The 26,625-nt window shown below is 44.5% G+C and overlaps 1 protein-coding gene and 1 pseudogene across 1 annotated transcript in view; both read right to left on the bottom strand.

Moving 5' to 3' along the window:
- SENP7 (SUMO1/sentrin specific peptidase 7) overlaps positions 1 to 26,625 on the bottom strand; it is a 159,745-nt gene that overhangs the window by 101,760 nt on the left and 31,360 nt on the right. The gene's annotated exons all lie outside the window — the stretch shown is intronic.
- LOC102421406 lies at positions 3,683 to 5,222 on the bottom strand (annotated as a pseudogene).

Below are 26,625 nucleotides of genomic sequence, written 5' to 3'. Positions count from 1 at the left end.
GGGTCCTGCTGGGGTGCCTGGCCAGCCTGGGTGAGGGGATGATGGCTGTTTGCATCTGGTCACACCCCCTTCAGGGTGGGGGTCCCCACTGGGGTGCCTGGCCAGGCTGGGTGAGGGGCTGATGGCTGTTTGCAGACTGGTCACACCTCTTCAGGATGGGGGTCCCCACTGGGGTGCCTGGCCAGCCTGGGTGAGGGGCTGATGGCTATTTGCAGGCTGATCAAGCCCCCCACAGTGAGGACCCTCACCCCATGGAGGTTTAGCCAGCCTGGGTGAAGGGCTGATGGCTGTTTTCAGGCTGGCCACACCCCCTTTAGGGTGGAGGGTCCCCCCTGGGGTGCCTGGCCAGTCTGAGTGAGGGGCTGAGGGCTGTTTTCAGGCTGGCCAAGCCCCCCGGCGATGGAAGCTCCCAGCCTCTCCTTTTTTTCTTTTCTTTTTTTTATTCTGGGATTTAGTTACTTTCTATAATTGAAACTTTGTAGCCTTGAGAGGAGCTCAGAGCCGGCCAGGGTGGGCGGGAGGGAAGCCTCCTGCTTGCTCCAGCTCCGTGGCCACGGCTAGCTGAAAGCAGGTATCTGGGGTTTATTTATCTTCTATAATTGAAACTTTGTTGCTTTGAGTGAAGCTCAGAGCTTGGAAGCTTGGCTTCCTCCATCATTGGGGCAACCAAGCCTCCTGCTTGCTCCAGCTCCGTGGCTGCCAGCCGCCATCTTGGTTGGGTTGATTTGCATATAGTTGCTCTGATTGGCTGGTGGGCGTGGCTTAAGGCATAGCGAAGGTATGGTCAATTTGCATGTTTGTCTTTTATTAGTGTAGGTATTTAAATGCCATTTAACAAAGAAAAATCAACCAAAAAGATGAGTTCGCGTGTCACCTCTGACATGCGTGTCATAGGTTCGCCATCACTGCCATAGGCCAATGCTCCATTTATGGGCCAAATGGGCCAAGGCTATCACATTTATTGATTTGCAAATATGGTACCAGCCTTGTATTCCCGGAATAAATCCCACTTGGTCATAATGTATGATCTTTTTAATTTATTGCTGGATCCAATTTGCTAATATTAAATATTTTAGTGTCTTTGTTCACCTGGAATATCAGCCTGTAATTTTCCCTCTTTGTAGTGCCTTTACCTGGTTCTGGACTTAGGGTAATGCTGGTCTCATAAAAAGAGCTTGGAAGTGTTCCTTCCTCTTGAATTTTTTGGAATAGTTTGAGAAAAATATGTGTTAGTTCTTCTTTGAATGTTTGGTAAAACTCCCCTGTGAAGCCTCTGAACTAGGGCTTTTGTTTGCTGAGAGTTCTTTTGTTTTGTTTTTGTTTGTCATCAGTTGTTATTGGCCTATTCAGGTTTTCTGATTCTTCCTGACTGAGTTTTGGAAGATTGTGTTTTTCCCAGAATATTTCCATTTCATCCAGGTTGTCCAGTTTGTTGGAATATAGCTGTTCATAGTTTGTTTTTTTTACAATCCTTTGTATTTCTATGAGGTCAGTTGTTACTTCACCTCTTTCATTTCTGATTTTGTTTATTTGGGTCCTTTCTGTTTCTTGATGAGTCTGGCTAGAGGTTCATCAATCTTGTTTATCTTTTCAAAGAACCAGCTCTGAGTTTTATTGGTCTTTTGTATTGTTTTTTTAGTCTTTATGTTATTTATTTCCACTCCAATCATTTTTATTTCCTTCCTTCTACTTACCCTGGGCTTTTTGTGTTGTTTTCTTTCAAATTCTTTAATTTGTAGGGTTAGATAATTTACTAGAAGTTTTTCTTGTTTCTGAGGTAGGCCTGTAGTGCTATGAATACTCCTCTCATGACTGCTTTGACTGTGTCCTAAAGATCTGGGGTTGTTGTGTGCCATTTTTGTTTCCAGAAAGTTTTTTAATTTTTTCTTGATCTCTTTGGTAGCTCATCCATTGTTTAAAAACATGCTATTTAGCCTCCATGTGTTTGAATGTTTCTGAGTATTTTTATTGTAGTTGATTTCTAATAGCATGCCATTATGATCCGAGAAGATGCTTGATATGACTTTTTTTCCCCCCTCCATGATTTTAATACTATAAATATATGGTAAAAATGAACAAAAACTAGCCAACCAGAATACATTAAATGACAGCATGTGTACTAGATAAGTCCAAGACAGGGCAGTCTGCATCCTGTCCGTCGGAGTACTGGCACCAATGCCAGTGGCGAGAGGCCAGGGTGTTGGTGGGTGATGAGGGTGAGGAGAGAGAGGCAGCCTGTGCGTGTGTGCACATGTGCACCCATGAGCACGCCAATGGGCGGGAGGAGAGGGGAGATAGGGAGCCAAGTGGCTGAGGAAGGTGGCCTGAGCGTGGCCGAGAGCTATGCATAAGGCAGCACTCTGCTCACAGCCCACTGGAGAGAGAACAAGGACCCTACTGGACAAAGCCACCAGCTGTATGGAAGCTCTTGAACAGCTGCTGGCCACCCCAGAACCATCATCCTTAGAAAGCGAGCTCCTCTGCATCTCCCAATCCAAGGCCCAAAAGTGTTGGCCCCCTGGGGAGCAGCACAGACCCACCCACCCACCCAGGCCAAGATCCCTGCTTGGGTAGTCTGCGCCCTGCTGTGCCAGGGCTGGATACCCCCTCTGCTTTTCTAATGCCTAGGTGGTTTATCTCAAGAAAAAGATGAAGCCACTTCAAGTGGGACCCTTCGCATGAGCCCAACAGAACAACTCAAAGAGAAACACAAAGGGACATTTAAATGGCACAGAGGAAGCAGAGAAGATGCTCAGGTCCCTCCTGGGTGAGTGGACAAGCTGAGAGGAAACCCCTTCACCTGGAGGGGGTCTGAAGACGTGTGCAAAGCCGTCTCTGAGAGGTGCAGGAACTGGAGAGGGATCACTAGACCAACTGCTGCCAACAGACTGTGCACTTGCACCTCTGCCCCTGGGAAGACCCAGACCCAAAACCAGACCTGGGCCTCAAGTGCAGAAACCCAGGTGCCCAGAGGCAGGGCCATAGGAAAGGGCTGCGAGCAATAGGAAACAGCCCTGCACCAAAGGGCCTGAGCAGGAGGGTGAAGCAACAGAGGACACAGAGCAGCAGTGCCAGCCAGGCCACGCACATAGGGGAAGGGCACAGGCACTGTTTCCTTCATTGACTATGACTCGGACCCCACTTCCTTTCCTTCTCCAACAACAAGCCCCCCAGTAATACCTCCTGTGAAGACAGTACTTCACCCACAGATAAATTCTCTCCTGCCAGTTTGCTTAGTTCTCAGGGTATCAACCTCCGCACTGGCTGGGACATGTGGGTGGCCAGCCTCCAGCCCCAGCCACTCAGCCAACAAGGCATTTAGGGGAACCCCAGAGCTCAGTGCCTGAGATACAAAGGGGCTGTCCTTCATCTTGTACCATTTAAATATACAGAGACTGCAGAAAAAAAGGATTTTTCAGAAGGGACAGTCCACTGTGCTCTTCAATCAAGGGTCAAAGGGCCCCTTGGAGCAGTGGCTATGAAGGGTGTACAGATAGGAGAGGCCAGGGACAGCCCCCTTGGCAAAGTCTGGGGAGCTGAGGGTTCCATGCTGCCAGCCTGGCCAGGCTCTCAGAGTTGAGTCAGTCAGAGGCCTCCATGTCAGGACGGGGGCCACCGAACAGGCTGCACGGGGCCAGTGGTGAGGAGGCTCCGGCGTCTCCATGGAGGTGGACCTTCCAGCTTACTCCTCTATGCCAACAGAAGTCGGGCCCTGAGCTGGAAGGTAGATATCATAGGTGGGCCAGGCTGGCAACAGCCACAGGGCTCAGGGCTGCCATCCTGGAGGACGTTCTCAATGGAGGGTATACGGCTCCCTTGCTTTAGCGATGACCTCCTCCGTGAGAAAATTCTCTGGGGAGCTGCTCAGCACCAGCCCAGCCCCACTCGGCAGGGGAGAGATTCTCTTCATCCTCTTCGTGGGTGGGGGATGATGGGGACTGAAGGGTGCTGTCTGGGGATTTGCTCCTCTGCCTGCCTTTCTGGTGGCTGCTTTCCATGATGCAATCAAGTCCAGCAAGTGGGAAGCTGACCTGGGACAGGCCATCCGAGATGCCCGAGTAGGTGATCTCTTCATAAAGGTGATCTGAGGAGATGGCCCGGAGGCCGTTGAACGCCTCTGAGAGATGGGCTCAAAGCCCGGTGGGATGCCGTCCAAGATAAAGTGCTCGTCGTGGCCCACTCTCTGGGCCAGAATGGGGCTGAAGGAGATGGGGGACAGGGTTCCTGGCTTCTTCCTCACTGCCCAGATCTGCAAAAAGGCCCGGAAAGGCAGCCAGCAGATGTGGCAGCTGCTGGCACAGGCACAGGTGGTGGCAGGGCAGGATCAGCATGTCCCGCAGGTCTCATATATATGAGTCGTGTTTTCTTATCCATTCAGCTACCCTGTCTTTTGATTGGCATTTAAGCCATTGGGGCACACCACACACTCATTGCTTTTGTCACTGTTCTCCTCGTCCAAAGGCTTCGTCTGCTGGTTGTTCTTGTTCTCAATGCCGTAAATCTCCTGCAGCAGGTAGCTGACCCAGTCTACAATTTGCTTCTGCTTCAAGGCTTCACAGAGAAACTGCCATCAACATGCTTTTCAAAGGCAGCCAACAGCACATGGGCGTGGCCAGTCACCTCAACAACTCCTTCGTCCACCATGGCCAGGATGATCACTCCCCAGTCCAGGTCGAAGTTCAACTCATCGTCCTTCTACTCTGAGAAGCTGATCTTGAAGGAGGGCTCACCCTCCTCTTATAGTCTTGGACTGCAGGTTAGGGCTTTGGGGGCTGTACATAGCCATCCCATTGAGAAACTCCTCCACCGCCTAGGAGAAGATGGTGATGGCCACCCGGGCATCGGCATCAAAGGTGAACTCCAGGCTGTAGAGGACATGGGGCTTCTTGCTGTACTCAGTGGGGCTGTTGGAACCATCTTTGCACCTTATGAGCCGGAGCAAGTCCTTTCAGATGTTCACTAGGTTCCTCAGCATCTTCACCGGCTCATGGGGAACAGGGGTGACAGAAGGAAACTGGACTGGGCGATTGCCTGGGAAGTTCAGATCCAGGTTGTCTCCAAAGAGATAACCTTCAGGGTGGGGGGGTGCCAAACTTCTCACCTCCCATGAAAAAGTGTGTAGCAAAGTAGTTTCCACACTTTGGGGGATAGCAATAGGCCAAGTTCACCTGAATGTCGATGTCCTCCATACCCACGATGCGTTGGCTCAGGATGGAGCCCATGGTGCACAGTGGGCCAGGCCATGCCAGGCCGGCCCGGACCAAGTGGGACAAGGATGGCAGCAGCGGTGTCTTCATGCAGACATGGTCTGGACCAGGCCATACAGACGCCAGCCCATGGCCGCATGCTATTATTTCAATCTTCTTGAACTTGTAGAGACTTCATTTTGGTCCTAACATGTGATCTATCTTTGAAAATGTGCCATGTGCACTTGAGAAGAATGTATATTCTGTAGCTTTGGGGTGATATGTCTGTAAAAGTCAATTAATTCTATCTGAGCTAGTGTGTCATTTAGGATCACTGTTTCCTTGTTGAATTTTTTGTCTAGAACAGTGGTTCTCAACCTTCCTAAATGCCGCGACCCTTTAATACAGTTCCTCATGTTGTGGTGACCCCCAATTTCATTGTTACAAATTGAACATAATTAAAGCATAGTGATTAATCACAAAAACAATATGTAATTATATATGTGTTTTCCGATGGTCTTAGGCGACCCCTATGAAAGGGTCGTTCGACCCCCAAAGGGGTTGCCACCCACAGGTTGAGAACCGCTGGTCTAGAAGATCTCTCCAGGGATGTCGGTGGGGTGTTAAAGTCCCCTACTATAACTGTATTGCTGTCCAATTCTCCCTTAAAATCTTCCCTGTTTTTTTAATATATTTGTATGCTCCTCTATTGTGTGCATATATGTTTACCAGTTATATCCTCTTGTTGTATCAATCCCTTTAGTATTATGAAGTGTGCAGAAAGGGCTCTTTGACCTCCCATTTCTACCTGAAAGCCAGCCATAAAATTTCCCATGACAAAGTGTCCTCTCTGTACCATGAAGACATTCTTATCACTAGAGACTGGAAATTATCACTAAAATGGAATTGTACAAACAAATCTACTAAAACAATCTTTATCTTCCATTCGTTTCTCCCATATATTTCTAGTCACTTTACAATTTACTGCACCTAGAAACATAAACCCTTTTCTTTTGTCTTTTCACTTTTCCACAAATTTATTATTCTTTGTTAAAAAGGTATATAAGGGGGGAGGTAGAAGAAGGTAAAGAGGGGGATAAATAGTGACAAAAGAAGACTTGACTTTGGATGGTGAACACACAATACAATATACACATGATGTATTATAGAATTGTATACCTGGGCCTAATATAATTTTATTAACCAATGTCACCCCAATAAATTCAATAAAAACTTTTTTTAAAGATATATAAACCCAGCTGGTGTGGTTTAGTGGTTGAGCGTTGACCTATGAACCAGGAGGTCATGGTTCAATTCCCGGTCAGGGCACATGCCCGGGTTACAGGCTCGATCGCCACTTGGGGGCATGCAGGAGGCAGCCAATCAATGATTTTCTTTCATCATTGATATTTCTAACTCTCTCTCCCTCTCCCCTCCTCTCTGAAATCAATACAAATATATTTTTTAAATAATATTAAGATAGCCCCAGCTGGTTTGGCTCAATGGATAGAGCGTCGGCCTGCGGACTGAAGGATCCCAGATTCGATTCCAGCAAAGGCCACATGCCTGGGTTGCGGGCTCGATCCCCAGTGGAGGGCATGCAGGAGGCAGCCAGTCAGTGATTCTCTCTCATCATTGACGTTTCTATATCTGTCTCCCTCTCCCTTCCTCTCTAAAATCAATAAAAATATATTTTTAAAAAAGTAAGAAGAAGATGATAAAATAAAATGGCATATAAGCTCTCAGTCCTAACCACATCTTCACATCTTCATTTCTCCTACAAGGGTTCTGTGTGCACATAAAAATCTATCATAATATAAGTGTAATATGCAAATCAACCAAACAACTGAACAGCAGAACAAGCGTCCGGACGACCATGCTATGACACGTACTGGTGCCAGGCTAGCTAAGGTAGGTGTGATGTGATTGGTTGGGGGTCCCGCCATCATCCCACAATTGCCCCACAGAGGGAGGCCCAGCCACCCTCTGCAGGGCGATTGATGGGGAGGCTCCACGATCGATCCCCCCACGAGGGAGGCCCAGGCCACCAGCCAGCAACGCTGTGGCAGGTTTGCATGGCCAGCCAGAGATCGGCCCACAGAGGGAGGCCCAGGCCAGCCAAGCAATTGCACCCCACGCCTGTCACCCACACAAGGAGGTGACTGGTGGTGGGGGAGGGGGAGGAGCACCACACAAATGGCAAGCAGTAGCAGCAATGGGGGCAGGGACAGCGGCTGGCAGCCCAGGAAAGGAAAGCCCCAATAGGCCATGATCGCCGGCCAGGCCTAGGGACCCTACTGAGGGGTTCCAGATTGCGAGAGGGCACAGGCCGGGCTGAGGGACCCCGCCCCCCCATGCACAAATTTCATGCACCAGGCCTCTAGTATTAAATAAAATGTGTATGCTGCCCTGGCCAGTTTTGTTCAGTGGCTAGATCACTGGCCCATGGACCAAAGAGTCATAGGTTTGATTCTCAGTCAAGGGCAAATACCTCGATTGCAGGTTTGATTCCCATCCCTGGTCAAGGGGCATGTGGAAGGCAACTAATTGATGTGTGTGTGTATCTCTCTCTCTCTCATCAATGTTTCTCTCTCTCCTTCTCCTCCTCCTCCTCTTGCTTCTCCTCTTCCTTCCTCCTCCTTCCTTCCCTCCCTCCCACGCTCTCTGAGAATCAATGGAAAAAATATCCTTGGATGAGGATTTTAAAAGTGCATGTTTTTTTCCTGTCAATCTGTCGTCTATTGGTTTAATTCTCAGGCCCAGCCATAGAACCTAAGAGGGTAGTAGAAACGTTTTTTCTTTGCAACAGATAAAATAAAGTATTTTCATATAATAGAATACAACTCAGCAATAAAGAGAAATAAACTACCGATACGTCCAACAGGATGGACAAATCTCCGAAGCATGCTCAGCGAAAAAAGCCAAATACAAAAAGAATATACATACTATGTTTTTATATATTGGAAACTCTAGGAAGACACACCTAATTGTTGGTAACAGTTAGTGACATCAGATTAGTGACTGCTTGAGGTTGGAGGTGGGTGGGTTGGGGGAGAAATGGGAAAAGGCAGATGGAAAGTATCTCACATATTGAATATTCCATAGGTTGTGGTGGTAGTACTATGGGTGTGCTAATTTGTTAAAATTCATCAAAATATACACACAAAATGCATATATTTTATTATATGTAAATTATACATCATTAAAGGTAATTAAAAGTCATTAGGAACAAGCAAAAATATTAATATTGCCTAAAGAAAATGAGTCTACCTTATTACTTTTCTTCATCAAAGCCAAATCACAAATAACCAAATGACTAACATTTTTATTAATTTATACAAGTACACAAGGGGAGCAGGGAGTGGGTCTAAGCTGTCAGTAGGACATCCCCTGAGGGCTCCTAAACTGTGAGAGGGGGCAGGCCTAGCTGAGGGACCCCCCCCCTACCAGTGCACAAATTTTCGTGCACCGGGTCTCTAGTAGTAGAATAACCATGGTTATTCGTGTTTCATAGGCTGGTATTACCTTTGTGTGTGTTGGAACCATTTAATGGTACAAATGAAATATGTAGCTTTTTAGGACTTTCAGTGCCTCTGCTTGTCTTGTTCTCACTTTGAATCTCACAGAACTCTCACACATGGTGAGTCCACCAGAATTTTCTCCTCATGGACATCTCAAGTACAACATGTGAATGGAGCAGCCCTGAATGGTGGGTATACATATTATGAATATCTTCTCTGTTCATGTGAATGCCTCTTTGTCTTATGAATTTTACTTACAAAACACAAGTTCAAAGACAAAATTATTCAGAATTTCAAAATAGCAACAGGAGACCTTTAAAACAAGTGTGGGGCTTTGAGCTCAGGGCCCTTTATGCTGTTCAGATTGCATGAAGCTGGTGCTGGATGCAAGTGAAATATAATGGAAATGGGTACTAATAGCAGCTTCAAAGGAAAAAGATTATATTCAATAGGTGATAAAGAAACTTGAAGTACAGTAGAGCTGAAATTAAGTATGTGTGATGGACTGAATGTTTGTGTCATCCCCTTTCTCCTCCCCCCACCCAATTCATATGTTAAAATCCCAATCCTCAATGTGATGGTATTAGGAAATGGGGCCTTTGGGAGGTGATTAGGTCATTAGGGTGGAGCCTTTACGAATGGGATTTGTGCCCTAAAAAATGAAACTCCAGCCTTAGCTGGTTTTGCTCAGTGGATAGAGCTTTGGCATGTGGACTGAAGGGTCCTGGGTTTGATTGCGGCCAAGGGCACATGCCCTGGTTGCAGGCTCGATTCCCAGTAGGGGGCATGCAAGAGGCAGCTCATCAACGATTCTCTCTCATCATTGATGTTTCTCTCTCTCTCTCCCTCTCCCATCCTCTCTGAAATCAGTAAAGAAATACTGCCAAAAGAAAGCAAGGCTATATTAACATCAAACAAAATAGACTTAAAATCAAAAAAGTTTATGAGATAAATGGTATTATATATTAATACAAGGTATAATACAGCTAAAATATAACCATTATAGATATTTACACATCTTGCACCTGCAGGAACAAAAAAGTAAGAACCAAATAGTGATTGGAGATCTATTTTGTGCCAGATCTCCTTCTGTATACATATAAAAGCCTAAGCAACCGAACAACCAAACAACCAAATGACCAGTCAACTGGGTGCTATGACATGCACTGGCCACCAGGGGCAGACGTTCAACGCAGGAGCTGCCCCCTGGTGGTCAGTGCACTCCCACAGCCAACCTCCCAAGGCCGGCCAACCTCCCGCAGTCGCTCGCCCTGGCCAGCTGGCCCCGATCAACCCTGAACCTGCAGCCCCTCTCCTCAGCCAACTGGCCCCAATGGCCCCGATGATCAGGGTGGCCGGCCAACATCCGTGGCACCTTCCTGAAGCCAGCGAACCTCCCACGGCCCCTCCCCCTGGTCGGCCAACCTCCCACCACCCCCGCCGGCCGGCCCCCATCGGCTCCAATCGCCAGCCAGGCCAAGGGACCCCACCCGTGCACGAATTCATAAACCAGGCCTCTAGTTTTATATAAAAAGACTAAGGAGAACTATCCATCCGTTCTCTCAATAAACTTATACTAGTACAAAACATCTACTATGAGTTAGGTACAAGTAGTGTTTCAGATGAAACTGAATAAATAAAAGGGCTTCATCTAAATCTAAATCTAAATAAATAAATAAATAAATAAATAAATAAATATTTAACATGCCTTATAAAATATTATCAAAATATCTGAAGCCAAAAATTGACAGAATAGACAATAGACAGTCCTACAATTATAGTTGAAGATTTCAATACCCCACTCTCAATTATAGATAAAGCAACAACAGAAGAAATCCTATATAATAAAAGGCTAATATGAAAATAGAGCGAACGGTGGAACAACTGATCAGTCACTATGACATGCGCTGACCACCAGGGGGCGTGTGCAGAACATGGCGGGCGTTGGCTGTGGCAGGATGATGGAGCAGGTAAATGGGGGTGCCAGACCAAGGCAGGGCATCAGTCGCTGTCATCGGGGAGAGCCTCTGGTGGTTACTGAAAATTTGCTTCTGCTTCAAGGCTTCACAGAGAAACTGCCATCAACATGAAAATTCTTTGCTCCTGCACACCACAGTCCCACCCGGCGCTCACACCTGCTACCAGTGCTGGACCCGCTCTCACCCACTGCTGGCGCCAGAGCCTCCACTTGCACCCTCTGCCAGCACCAGCCCCGCTCACACCCACATCTGGCACTGGAACCGCTGCTCGCATCCACTGCCGGTGCCCAGCAGCAGTCCCAATCACTCGGCACCATCAGTGGGTGCAAGCGGGCTGCCGGCCCTCATCGCCCCCTGAGGGCTTCTCCACCTCCCCCTGCTCCTAAGGGGCAATCAGGGCAGCAGCAGCCACTCGCACCCCCTGCTTGCGCAGGCCCAAATCACTCCATGCAGCGGGAACAGGGCTGCCAGCAGACAGGGGAGGGGCCAGGCGGGGTTGCAGAGGATGAGCCAAGACCCACCCCTGTGCCCACTGCAGCCTTGCAGCATACACTTCCTTTCAAGGTGCACAAATTCGTGCACTGGGCCCCAGTGATATATAATCATCTAACCACTATGCTGTATACCTAAAATGCTGGTATACAGTCAAAATAATATTGACTCTATACAGTAACTGAAAAATAAAATTTAAATTTTAAAAAAAAGAAATGAGAGGATGAGAACAAAACAATAAACCCAAGTGCACATAGGACATTATCCAGGATAGATTATATTTTAGGCAACAAATTAAGTGTCAACAGATTTAGAAAGACAGATATCAAACAAAACTTTTTCTCTGACCACAACAGAATAAAATTAGAAATCAATAACAAAAGGGAAACTTTTGAACAAAAAACTCATGAACAATATCTATTTATTTACTTATTTATTTATTTGAGTTTTTTGTTATTTATTTTTAAGAAGAGAAAGAAAGAGAAACATCAATTTGTTGTTCCATTCATTTATGCATTCATTGGTTGATTCTGTGCCCTGACTGGGAACTGAACTCACAACCTTGGCATATCAGGACCATGCTCTAACCAAGTGAGCTACCCGCTCAGGGCTAAACAACACATTCTTAAGCAAGCAATGAATCACATAAGAAAACATCAGGGAAATTAGAAAATACTTAGAGATGAATGCCAAAAAAAACACAAAATACAAAAATTTATGGATACATAAAGCAGTACAGAGGATAACTTGTAGCTAAAAACACTTACTTTAGGCCCGGCTAGTGCACTTCAATTGGTTGAGTGCTGTCCCATGTACCAGAAGTTTGCCAGCTCAATTCCTAGTCAGGGCACATGTCCAGGTTGCGGGCTCGATCCCCAGTTTCGCTCTCACATCGATGTTTCTCTTTTTCCTCTCCCTACTACCCTCTCCCTGTCTCTCTTTCTAAAAATCAATAAAAAATATTTTTTAATAAAAGACACATATTATGAAAAAAACACCCTGACAGCTCTGTGGTGGTTGCATTATTTTTTAAAACTGGATAATCCAAATAAAATGGATTTGACAAAGTTCAATAGCCTTTCACGGTAAAAAGACTCAACAGCCCACCCAGCATGGCTCAGAGGTTGAGTGTTGACCTATGAACCAGGAGGTCCAGTTCAATTCCCGGTCAGGGCACATGCCCAGTTTGTGGACTCAATTCCGGTATGGGGCGTGCAGGAAGCAGCCAATCAATGATTCTCTCTCATCATTGATGTTTCTATCTCTCTCTCCCTTTCCCTTCCTCACTGAAATATGTTGCTCAATAAAAATACATTTTTTAAAGTTAAAAAAACACTCAACAAACTAAAAACAGAAGGAAACTACTTAAACATAATGAAAGCCATGTATGAAAAACTCAGAACGTCATACTTAATAATGAAAGACTGAAATCTTTTCTTCTAAAATCAAAAACATGAAACAATGCCCACTTTTATCATTTTTATTCAACATAGTACCTCTGGGTGTTACTTTATTTGGAAATTTTGATTTTACAGAAGTAATCCTGTTAAAATCATATCAATAGTTTAGGCCCTAATACATTATGACTGGTGTCATAAAAACGGCAAATTCGCCTGGCCAGCATGGCTCAGTGATTGAGTGTCAACCTATGAATGAACCAAGAGGTCATGGTTCAATTCCCGATCAGAGCACATGCAGGGTTGCAGGCTCAATCCCCAGTGTGATGCATGCAGGAGGCAGCCGATCACTGCTTCTCTCTCATCATTTATGTTTTTCTCTCTCTCTTCCTCTCCCTTCTTCTCTGAAATCAATAAAAATATATTTAAAAATAATAAATATGTAAATAAAAAAACAGCAAATTGAATACAGAAATAGGCTTGCACAGCGGGAAGATGATGTAAGACACACAGGAGAACATGTAAACATGGAGGATTGCAATGACACATCTAAAAGCCAAGTAATGTCTGAAGAAGATAAGAAAAAGAATGGAGCAATCCTTCCCCAATGCCTTGAGGAAGCATGGCCCTGAAGGCACTTGATTCACAGGAAATATGAACAGATTAAACAATCAAACCGAAAAGCAGATTGTCAGAACATATGAAAAATCAAGATCTGCTATGTTTTACCCTCGCCCTCCACAAAAAAAAAAAAAAAAAAAAATTCTCTATGTTAAAATCCTACCCTCCAAAGTGATCACATTAGGAAGTAGGGCCTTTGGGAGGTAATAAGATCATGAGCCCTCATGAATAGGGTTAGTGCTCTTCTGTAAGAGGCTCCAAAGAAACCCCTTCCACTTTGTGAGGAAAGACAGAGAGAAAAGATAGCCGTCTATAAATCAGGAAGTCCTCAGCAGACACTGAATCTGTCAGCACCATGATCCTGGATTTCCCAGTCTCCAGATTATAAAAGACTAGAGGCCCGATGCACAAAATTTGTACACTTGGGGTGGGAGGGCCCCTCAGCCCAGATTGCGAGAGAGCACAGGCCAGGCCAAGGAACCCCACTGGTGCACGATCGGGGCCAGGGAGGGACACAGGAGGTTGGCCAGCCGGAGAAGGACCGCAGAAGGGCTCCAGGGCGTGTCCAGCCCATCTCGCTCAGTCCCTATCAGCCAATCCCTAGCAGCAAGCTAACCTACCGGTAAGAGCATCTGCCCCCTGGTGGTCAGTGCACATCATAGTAACTGGTTGACTAGTCGACTGTCTGCCCCCTGATGGTCAGTGCACATCATAGCAAGCGGTTGAACGGCCTTAGGTATCATTAGCATATTATGCTTTAGTTGGTTGAATGGCCAACCAGACGACCAGACACTTAGCATATTAGGCTTTTATTATACATTGAATGGCCAGATTATTATGACCACCTGACGTTTTTAGGCAAATTAGCCGTACACTGCATCATATGGGATATGGAAGCCAAAGGCCTGTTCGAACACCTTTGCTGTCTGCAGTTACCAAGATAAAACATCTTCAATTCGCACAGGAACACAAGGATTGGACAGTCGAGCATTGGAAAAAAAAGTCATGTGGTCCAATGAATCTCATTTCCAGTTGCATCATGCAGATGGCAGAGTGAGAATTTGGCGGAAACAGCATGAAATCATGCACCCCACATGCATGAGTACAACCCTTCAAGCTGGTGGGGGCAGTGTTATGGTTTGGGGCATGTTTTCCTGGCATGATTTGGGCCCTTTAATTCGTGTGGAACAACATCTGAATAGCACAATATACCTAAGTATCGTTGCTGATCAAGTTCATCCTATCATGTTGATGGCATGTCCCAATGGAGATGGCTTCTTCCAACAAGACAATGCGCCATGCCATGGTGCTCATATTGTGCAGGAGTGGTTTCAAGAACATGAGGGAGACTTTACCTTGCTTAGGTGGCCCCCACAATCACCAGATCTCAATCCAATTGAGCATTTGTGGGACTAAGTTAAAAGAGCCATCAAGCAGCTGGTTCCACAAGCATCAAATCTCACAGAACTGGAGACTGCTATTCATCAGGCATGGTGTCAGATTCCTCGCATCACCTTTCAACATCTCGTGGAGTCAATGCCAAGAAGAATCACCACAGTATTGAAGGCAAAAGGTGGCCCAACAAAGTACTGATGGGGTGGTCATAATAATCTGGCCACTCAGTGTATAGGATAAGTGTGTGTTGCCACCCAGTCTATGGTATCTTGGTATAGCAGCCCAAACAGATTAAGACAAGATCGAACTATATGATCTCAACACGAGACACACTTGTGCCCTAACTGGTTTGGCTCACTGGTTCAGTGTCAGCCCACAGACTAAAGGATCACGGGTTCAATTCCAATCAATAGCACGTATGTAGGCTCAACCCCCCGCCCCATTTGGAGTGCTTTCGGGAGGCAAGCAATCAATGTGTCTCTCTCACATAGATGTTTCTCTCTCTCTTTAAAAAAAAAATCAATGAAAAAAATATCCTAGGGTGAGGGTTAATAAAAAGAGAAAGATAGACACAGAGAGAGACAGAGAGAGAGATTTGGGATTCAAAGAAATGCATAGGTTCAAAATAAAAAATAAAAATGAAAAAAGATATACCAGGCAAATGGCAACCCTGGAGTAGCTATATAAATATCAGACAAAATAGGCTTAAGAGTCCTGCCAGGTAGCTCAGTTGATTACAGTGCTGTCCCAATATGCCAGGGTTGCAGGTCTGATTTCTGATCAGGGCACATACAAGATGCAACCAATGGGAAACCAAGATGGCAGCATAGGTAAACACCGGAAATTGCTGCCACTTCGAAAATACAACTAAAAGACAAAACGGACATCATCCAGAACCACAGGAAGGCTGGCTGAGTGGACATTCTACAACTAGAAGGAAAGAGAAAAGCACACTGAGACTCAGAGGAGGTGCGAAAGTAAAGTGCAGAGGTACGGAGGCGCACGCGGAAAGGGCTGGCAACTGAGGACTCGGCACACATGGAAAGGGCTGGCAACTGAGGACGTGGCTGTTTTTTTCAATTGGGAGAGAGTCTCAAACTCCCGACTGCTCTGAACTCCAGTTCCAGGCAAGTCTCTGGGGACCCAGACTCATACAGGGAGAAACTGGACTGTCTGGCATCGGTCGGAACTCAAGGGCGGCTTTCTCTCAGAGGTACTTGCAGCGATTTCCGGGACACTGAAACGCGGGGCCTCTTAGGGTAGGACTGAGGAGCAGCCATAGCTGCTTGCTCCGCCCTGTTGATCCCCTGAGTCCACGCCCCACCCACGCTGTGCACAGAGGCTTTTGCATATGAATGCCCTGGCCCTTTGCAATCTGAAAATTACCTAACAAACTGCAGCTGGGTCAGAGAGACCCAGAACTTCCAAAAGAAGGCCCAAGGCCCCACAGTAGCTTGCACTACTTCACAGCTGGGCCTCATCTGGGCACCTCCAAACCCCAAACAAAGAAGAGAAATCTGCAGATCTCTCCATAACACCTGCTGGGTAGCCTCAGGCAGAGGCTAAATTAGCACCTCCTTAGAGATCCAAGAGCCAGTGTACCCAGTGGTCAGAGTGGGACCATCCAGATTACAACTCCTCAGATCCATAAGGGACACATGCAGGAGGCAGACTCAGTGAGCACCAAAGCCCCACTGAAGCAAGTCTTGCCCCAGAAGGGTGTCTCCAGCACAGAAGTTCTCCCACTGCAGACACAGCTGATTCTCACAGCCAATTGGCCTGGAGGTCAATTCCTCCCAGTGATACCTACAACAACCAAGGCTTAACTACAACAAGACTGTGCACAAAGCCCACAAAGGGGTGCACCAAGAGTGTCCACCTCAGGTAATTGGGAAGGCTGAGCCACTGGGCCCTATAAGACACCTAGCACAGAAAGCCACTCTATCAACACAGGGAAGCATAAAAAATGCAGAGACAAAGAAACAGGGCACAAATGACAGAAATGTAGGAAAGCAAACTACTGGATATAGAGTTCAAAACCACACTTACAAGGTTTTTCAAGAATTTTCTAGAAACCGCCAATAAATTTAGTGAGACCCTCAAGAAATCTAGTGAGACCCTTGAGGTTATGAAAAAGGGCCAACTAGAAATTAAGCATAAACTGACTAAAATAAACAATATTATACAGAGTTCCAACAGCAGACCAGAGGATCGCAAGAATCAAGTCAAAGATTTGAAATACGAAGAAGTAAAAAAACAGCCAACCGGAAAAACAAAAAGAAAAAAGAATCCAAAAATATGAAGATAGTGTAAGGAGCCTCTGCGACAGCTTCAAGCATACCAACATCCGAACTATGGGGGTTCCAGAAGAAGAGAGAGAGCAAGATATTGAAAACCTATTTGAAGAAATAATGACAGAAAACTTCCCCTACCTGGTGAAAGAAATAGACTTACAAGTCCAGGAAGCACAGAGAACCCCAAACAAAAGGAATCTAAAGAGGACCACACCAAGACACATCATAATTAAAATGCCAAGAGCAAAAGACAAAGAGAGAATCTTAAAAGCAGCAAGAGAAAAACAGTCAGTTACCTACAAGGGAGTACCCATACGACTGTCAGCTGATTTCTCAATAGAAACTATGCAGGCCAGAAGGGAGTGGCAAGAAATATTCAAAGTGATGAATGCCAAGAACCTACAACCAAGATTACTTTACCCAGCAAAGCTATCATTCAGAATTGAAGGTCAGATAAAGAGCTTCACAGATAAGAAAAAAGCTAAAGGAGTTCATCACCACCAAACCAGTATTATATGAAATGCTGAAAGGTATCCTTTAAGAAGAGGAAGAAGAAGAAAAAGGTAAAGATACAAATTATGGCCCTAACCAGTTTGGCTCAATCATAGAGCGTCGGCCTGCTGACTGAAGGGTCCCAGGTTCGATTCCGGTCAAGGGCATGTACCTTGGTTGCGGGCACATCCCCAGTAGGAGGTGTGCAGGAGGCAGCTGATCGATGTTTCTCTCTCATCGATGTTTCTAACTCTCTATCCCTCTCCCTTCCTCTCTGTAAAAAATCAATAAAATATATTTTAAAAAATGTTTTACCCACTGCTTCACTTGACTAGCCTAAAAAAAAGAAAATTTTTTTTTAAAAAAGATACAAATTATGAACAACAAATAGACATCTATCAACAAGTGAATCTAAAAATCAAGTGAATTGACAAGAAACCAAGATGGCGGCATAGGTTAACGCCGGAGTTTGCTGCCTCGAACAAACACTTCAAAAATACAACTAAAAGACGGAACGGACATCATCCAGAACCACAGGAAGGCTGGCTGAATGGAAGTTCTACAACTAGGAGGAACTGAGAATCAGAGGAGGCGCAGTGCTGAAGTGAAATACTAAGGTGCGGAGTGCGCGCGGTGCGGGGCTGGTGGCTGAGGGCGTGGTTGTCTGTTTCAATCCGGAGGGAGCCTCAGACTCTGAGCTCCAGATCCGGGCGAGTCTCTAGGGACCCAGACTCAAACGGGAGAAGCAGGACTGTCTGGCTACGGTCCCTCCGAGGTTTGCAGCTGTTGCTGGGACAGAGAGGCAGAGCTCCTGGGGACGGACTGAGAGCGGCCATAACAGCTCCCTCCTCCGCCCTGTTGATCCTGTGGGACCCGCCCCGCCCAAGCCCTGCTCAGAGCCATTTGCCGGATAGCCTCAGGCAAGGGCTAGATTAGCACCTCCCTAGAGGACACAAGTTTTTCCACTGCAGACACAGCTGATTATCACAGCAAGTCGTCCTGGAGGTCAAATCCCTCTAGTATTAACTATAACAATCAAGGCTTAACTATAACAAGACTGCGCACAAAGACCACTAGGGGGTGTACCAAGAAAGCGTAAAAAATGCGGAGACAAAGAAACAGGACAAAACTATCAAGGGAGGATATTGAGTTCAGAACCACACTTTTGAGGTCTCTCAAGAGGCTTCTAGAGTCTGTCAATAAACTTGATGAGATGTACAGGAAATCTAATGAGACCCTCGATGGTGTGATAAAGGACCATCTAGAAAGTAAGCACACACTGACTGAAATAAAGAATATTATACAGACTCCCAACAGCAAACCAGAGGAGCGCAAGAATCAAGTCAAAGATTTAAAATGCGAAGACTCAAGAAACACCCAACCGGAAAAGCAAAATGAAAAAAGAACCCAAAAATACGAAGACAGTGTAAGGAGCCTCTGGGACAGCTTCAAACGTACCAACATCAGAATTATAGGGGTACCAGAAGATGAGAGAGAGCAAGATATTGAAAACCTATTTGAAGAAATAATGACAGAAAACTTCCCCTATCTGGTCAAAGAAATAGACTTCCAAGTCCAGGAAGCGCAGAGAACCCCAAACAAAAGGAATCCAAAGAGGACCACACCAAGACACATCATCATTAAAATGCCAAGAGCAAAAGACAAAGAGAGAATCTTAAAAGCAGCAAGAGAAAGAAACTCAGTTACCTACAAGGGAATACCCATACGACTGTCAGCTGATTTCTCAACAGAAACTTTGCAGGCCAGAAGGGAGTGGCAAGAAATATTCAAAGTGATGAATACCAAGAACCTACAACCAAGATTACTTTACCCAGCAAAGCTATCATTCAGAATTGAAGGTCAGATAAAGAGCTTCACAGATAAGGAAAAGCTAAAGGAGTTCATCATCACCAAACCAGTATTATATGAAATGCTGAAAGGTATCCTTTAAGAAGAGGAAGAAGAAGAAAAAGGTAAAGATACAAATTATGAACAACAAATATGCATCTATCAACAAATGAATCGAAGAATCAAGTGAATAAATAACCTGATGTACAGAATGAACTGGTGATTATAATAGAATCAGGGACATAGAAAGGGAATGGACTGACTATTCTTGGGGGGAAAAGGGGTGTGGGAGATGCGGGAAGAGACTGGACAAAAATCGTGCACCTATGGATGAACACAGTGGGTGGGGAGTGAGGGCGGAGGGTGGGGTGGGAGCTGGAAGGAGGGGAGTTATGGGGGGAAAAAAGAGGAACAAATGTAATAACCAATGAATGCATAAATAAGTGGAATATAAATCCATCTCCTTTCCCCCCCCCCAAAATAAATAAATGATTTTTTAAATAGGCTTTAGAAGGAAAAAATGCTAGTAGAGACAATAAGGGACAATCCCCTGAGAAAAGCTTACTTCATCAGGAAGCTATACCAATTATAAATATACATATACCTAATACAGGACCATGAAATACATTAAGCAAAGACTGACAAAACAGGGTAAAAGATGATTAATTCAACAATTATAGATCAATGCTTCAAAACCCCAGTCTCATAATGCATAGAACAACTAAAAGAAAATCATCAAGAATACAGAACATTTGAATAATACTATCTATCAACTCAACCTAATGGACATTTATCTCCACCAAAGCAACAGAATATACATTCTTCTCAAACAGGTGAAACATTCTCCAAGAAAGTCCATACACTAAGCCAGGGGTCCTCAAACTTTTTAAACAGGGGGCCAGTTCACTGTCCCTCAGACCGTTGGAGGGCCAGACTATAGTTTAAAAAAAAAACTATGAACAAATTCCTATGCACACTGCACATATCTTATTTTGAAGTAAAAAAACAAAACGGGAACAAATACAATATTTGTATTTGCATGTGGCCCGAGGGCCGTAGTTTGAGGACCCCTGCACTAAGCCATAAAATAAACCTCAATAAACTTACAAGAGGTGAAATTATATAAAGGTTCTCAGACTACAATTGAATTCATTTAAAAATAACAGACAAATAAGTCATGGTGATATAATGTGCAGCATGGTAACTATAATTAATACTATACTGTATATTTGAAAGCTGCTAAGAAAGTAAATATAAAAGTTCTCATCACACAAAAAAAGTGGTGATGGATATTAACTAGACTTATGTCCAAAAGAAGCAGAACAAAGAAAATAAGATTATAATGAAATAAATTAAATAGAATATAGAAAACCAATAAAGTTGAAACCAAAAGTTGGTTCTTTGAAAAAAATCAACAAAATTAACAAATCTATAGGTAGACTGAACATAAAAAAGAGAAGACTCAAATTACTAAAATCAGGAATGAAAGAGGAGTCATCACTAATAATTCTACAGGAATTAAAAGGATTACAAGGGAATACTATGAACAAATATATGACATCAAATTAGATAACATATAAAATGTAATTCCTAGAGACACAAGCTACCAAAACTGATTCATAATAATAAAAAATCTGAATACAACTAGAGCAAGCAAAATTTTATTTGTAATTTGAAAACTGCACACACACACACACACACACACAAAGCTTGATGACCAGATGGCTTCACTGGTGAATTCTATCAAACTTTATTTTTTTTCCAAAGTCTTCTTTAAAGAAGAATTAGTACCAATTCTTCAAAAACTCTTCCAGAAAGCAAAGGAAGAAAGAATATTTTCCAACTCATTCTACAGAGACAGAATTAGCTTGATACCAAAGCCAGACAAAGATAACAGATGAATTTCCCTTCTGAATACAAACATAAAACATCCTCAACAAAATCCTATTAGGTTGAATTCAGCAATTCAGCAATATATAAAAGGAATCATAAATCAGATTCAAGTGGGATTTATACCAGGAATACAAAGTTGGTTTAAGATCTAAAAATCAATCTATGTAATATATTGTTTTAATAAAGATACAAATTACATTATATAAATGCAGAAAAGGAATTTGACAAAATCCAACACACATTCATATTAAAAAGCCTCCAAAAAATTAGGAATAGAAGATAACTTGCTCAACATGAAAAAAGGCATATCTTAGTCTGTTTGGGTTGCTATAACAAAATAACATAGACTAAGTGACTTATAAACAACAAGCATTTATTTCTCACTGTCTGAAGGCTGGGAAGTCCAAGATCAAAGTGCCAGCAAACATCTCGGGTTCTAGTGAAGGCCCGCTCCAGGTTGCAGACAGCCGACTTCTCACTGTGTCCTCACATGGGACTAGGAAGCTCTGTGGGTCTCATTCATTCATTCATTTTTGCGGAGTCTCTTTTATAAAAGCACTAATCCCATTCATAAGGGCTCCACCCCCATGCTTTAAACACCTCCCCAAGCACCCCACCTCAAAATACTACCACATGGGGGATAAAGATTTCAACATATGAATTTTGGGAGACACAAAAATAACAGGGCATCTATAAAAAACCTATAGCTATACTATGTACGCATGTTTCTGGTTCCATTTTGTTCGTCAGTTTATTTTGTTCATTAGATTCCAAATATTAGTGAGTTCACAAGGTATTTGTCTTTCTCTGACTGGCTTATTTTACTTAGCATAATATTCCCCAGGTCCATCCATGCTGTCGAAAAGGGTAACAATTCCTTCTTTTTTACAGCCAAGTAGTATTTCCTTGTACAAATGCACCAAAGATTTTTTACCCATTTATCTGCTGATGAGCATGTGAGCTGCTTCCAGATCTTGTCTATTATAAATAACACTGCTAGGAACAGAGGGGTGCATATATTCTTCCTGATTGGTGTTTCAGGATTCTTAGGATATATTCCCAGAAGTGGGATCACTGTGTCAAAAGGCAGTTCCACTTTTAATATTTTAAAGAAACTCCATACTGTTTTCCAGTGGCTGCACCAGTCTGCACTCCCACCAGCAGTGCAGAAGAGTTCCCTTTTCTTATTGTTTGCTGATTTATTCATGGGAGCCATTCTGTACATTTCTCTGATAATTAGTGACCTTGAGCATTTTTTCATGCCTATTGGCCATCTGTATGTCCTCTTTAGAGAAGTGTCTATTCAGGTCCTTTGCCCATTATTTAATTTAATTGTTTGTCTTCTTGGTGTTGAGTTCTATAAGTTCGTTATATAGTTTGGAAATTAACCCTTTATCAGATGTATCATTGCTGAATACGTTCCCCCATACAATAGGTTCTCTTTTCATTTTATCTGTGACTTCTTTTGCTGTACAGAGCTTTTTTGGATTGACGTAGTGCGATTTGTTTACCTTTTCCGAGTTTCCCTTGCCCTGGGAGACATATCAGCAAAAATATTGCTACGAGAGATGTCTGAGATTTTAAAGCCTATGTTTTCTTCTAAAATATGTGGAATGAACAGACCGAAGCCTAAGAGGAGCAAATGAGGGTGACTGAATAAAGAAGGTGAAGGAGCCCTAGCCGGTTTGGCTCTGTGGACAGAGTATCGGCCTGCGGGTTCGATTCCAGTCAAGGGCACATACCTCGGTTGCAGACTCCTCCCCGGCCAGGCTCTAATAAAGGTGCATGCAGGAGGCAACCAATTGATGTGTTCTCTCACATCAATGTTTCTCTCTGTCTTTTCCTCTCTCTTCCACTCTCTCTAGAATCAATGGAAAAATATACTCAGGTGAGGATTTAAAAAAAAAAAAAGGAAGGTGGATATACAGAAGGCCAAGAGACATAGAAGCATCAAACAGACCCTCAAACCTCAGAGGGAATTTGGGGGGAAGGGGTAAGAAATCAACCAAAGGACTTGTATGCATGCATATAAGCATAACCAATGGACACAGACAGTAGGGGGGTGAGGACATGAGTTGGGGGGTGGGAGTGGCTGGGGAGAGGTCAATGGGGGAAAGGGAGACATATGTAATACTTCAAATAATAAAGAATTTAAATTTTTTTTAAAAGGAAGGTGAAGGAAATAGCTAAAGAACATATGTACATACCCCATGGACACAGTCAATAATTTGTCATTATTTTTTCAAATAGGTTTTCAATTTCTTGCTCTCTCTCTGCTCCCTGGTGGTCAGTGTCTGTCATAGCTACCGGTTGGATGGACAGACACTTAGCCTTTTATATATAAAGATAATTTATTACATTATCTCTATCGATTGATTTTTGTGTATTGAACCATCCTTGCATTCCAGGAATACATCCTACCTGGCCATGGTATATAATATTTTTACTATGATATTGAATTTGGTTTATTAGTATTTTGTTGAGGATTTTTACATCAGTGCTTATAAGGAATATTGGTACTTATTTTTATTTTTAATAAAAATAAATTAAATACATACTAAAGGGAAAAAATATATAGCTAACTTCATACTTAATGCTACAAGACTGATGAGTGTGTGAGTGGGAACAAAACAAACATGTCCACTCTTATCATTTCTGTTTCACATCGGACTAGATGTTTTAGCCAGAACAATTAAGCAAGGCAAAAAATTAAAGGCATCCAGTTGGGAAGGAGGAAGTAAAACTGTCATTATTTTCAGATGACATAATCTTGTATAAACAAAATTCCAGGGAATCTAAATAAAAATTCTAAAACTACTAAGACTTAGCCCTAGCTAGTTTGGCTCAGTGGATAGAGTGCCGGCTTGTGAACCAAAAGGTCCCAGGTTCAATTCCAGTCAAGGGCACATAACACGGTTGCAGACTTCTCCCTGGCCCAACCCTCGGTCAGGGCGCATGCAGGAGGCAACCAATTGATGTGTTTTTCTCACATTGATGTTTCTCTCTGTCTTTCCCTCTCTCTTCCACTCTCTCTAAAAATCAATGGGAAAATATCCTTGCGTGAGGATTAAAAAATAAATAAAATAAATAAAACTACTAAGACTTACACAAGATCACAGCATATAAGTCAAATACATAAATCAACTGAATTGGTATGCACTAGCAATGAATACTCTGAAAATAAAATTAAGATAATTCTATTCACAACACCAAAAAGAAGAAAATACTTGGATATAAATTTAACAAAAAAGAGTCTAAGGCACATGGAAAACTGCAAAACACTCACAAATGCCCAGTGCCATGCTCCTGACAGTCCATCCCACCAAGCTCAGAGGGGGTCATGGAACAAGGCTTGTATGGCCTGAACTTCCCTGTATCTTATAAGGCACTGATTACATCTCAGGGTTGGATCAAGGGGTGCGACTGTAGCTTATAGGCATACCCTGGCCAGTGTGGCTCAATGTGTTGAGCGCCATCCAATACATGGGTTCAGTTCCCAATCAGGGCACATAACTGGGTTTCAGGTTCAATCCTTGGCCCGGATCAGGCAAGTGCAGGAGAAAACCAATTGATTTTTTTTTCTCTCCAATCAATGAAACTGTTAATTTTTTTAAAAGACACTGAAAGGTATTACAATCTTCGAAAGGGAGATCAATCACAGTAGATAGGATCAGAGGTTTTAAAGTCATGCAAGTCATCTACACTAATAAAAGACAAAAATGCAAATTGACCGCACCTTTGCTATGCCTTAAGCCATGCCCATCAGCCAGTCAGAGCAACTATATGCAAATTAACCCAACCAAGATGGCGGCCAGCAGCCACGGAGCTGGAGCAAGCAGGAGGCTTGGTTGCCCCAATGATGGAGGAAGCCAAATTCCCGCCTGCCGCGGCCAACTCTGAGCTCCACTCAAAGCAACAAAGTTTCAATTATAGAAGATAAATAAACCCCAGATGCCTGCTTTCAGCCAGCCGTGGCCACGGAGCTGGAGCGAGCAGGAGGCTTTCCCTCCAGCCCGCCCTGGCCGGCTCTGAGCTCCTCTCAATGCTACAAAGTTTCAATTATAGAAGGTAAATAAATCCCAGAATAAAAAAGAAAAAAAGGAGAGGCTGGGAGCTTCCATTGCCGGGGGGGCTTGGCCAGCCTGAAAACGGCCCTCAGCCCCTCACCCAGACTGGCCAGGCACCCCAGTGGGGACCCCCCCACCCTAAAGGGGGTGTGGCCAGCCTGAAAACAGCCATCAGCCCCTCACCCAGGCTGGCCAAACCTCCATGGGGTGAGGGTCCACTGGGGGAGCGGGGCTTGACCAGCCTACAAACAGCCATCAGCCCCTCATCCAGGCTGGCCAGGCACCCCAGCGGGACCCCCACCCTGATCCGGGACACCCTTCAGGGCAAACCAGCCGGCCCCCACCCGTGCACCAGGCCTCTATCCTATATAATAAAAGGGTAATATGTAAACTGACCCTAACAGCAGAACGACTGGGAATGACTGGTCATTATGACACACACTGACTACCAGGGGGCAGACGCTCAATGCAGGAGCTGCCCCCTGGTGATCAGTGCACTCCCACATGGAGAGCTCTGCTCAGCCACAAGCCAGGCTGACGGCTGCCAGTACAGCGGTGGTTGTGAGAGCCTCTCCCGCCTCCTCAGCAGCGCTCAGGATGTCCAACTGCAGCTTAGGCCTGCTCCCCACTGGCAAGTGGACATCCCCCGAGGGATCCCGGGCTGCCAGAGGGATTTCTGATTGCCAGCTTAGGCCCAATCCCCCAGGGAGTGGGCCTAAGCCAGCAGGTGATCATCCCCCAAGGTGTCCCAGACTGGGAGAGGGCACAGGCCAGGCTGAGGGACCCCCCCCCCCACCAAGTGCACAAATTTTTGTGCACCGGGCCTCTAGTCCTATAATAAAAGCCCAGCAGCAGAACAGCAGAACAACCAGAATGACTGCTCAACCAGTCACGATTATGCGCACTGACCACCAGGGGGCAGACACTGAACACAGGAGCTGCCCCTTGGTGGTCAGTGTGCTCCCACAGTGCAGCACTGCTCAGCTGACCAGGATGAGCCGACGCTCCCACAACGAGCCAATCCCTACAGGCCACGCCCCCCCCACCAGGGCACGAATCCTGTGCACTGGGCCTCTAGTGCAAATATAAAGGGTTATGCCTCTCTCCAGATATATTTTTATTGCTTTTACTTCCCTGCACAGTAGCAATTTATAAAATGTTTCAGATAGCCTAACAAAACTCAATAATATATGACAAAAACAAAAAATTAAATCTACTAATGTTAAAATAGGTTTTCCAGAAATATACTAACAATATTCCTCCACATTATAATGAATTAGAACACCTAATTTTCCTCATCTATGAAATAAGGCCAATGATATTTACTTCTCACAGACTTGTGAAAACTAAATGAAAGAATGCAGGCTTACTCTCATTCCTGATATGTAATAACTAGAGGCCCAGTGCATGAAATTCGTACACGGAGGGGGGGGGGGGGGG

This window comes from Myotis lucifugus, unplaced genomic scaffold (genome assembly GCF_000147115.1).
Source record: "Myotis lucifugus unplaced genomic scaffold, Myoluc2.0 scaffold_231, whole genome shotgun sequence".
Lineage (NCBI taxonomy): Eukaryota > Metazoa > Chordata > Mammalia > Chiroptera > Vespertilionidae > Myotis > Myotis lucifugus.
Note: the sequence above shows the minus strand (reverse complement) of the source record. Positions and strands in the feature narration are given on the sequence as shown.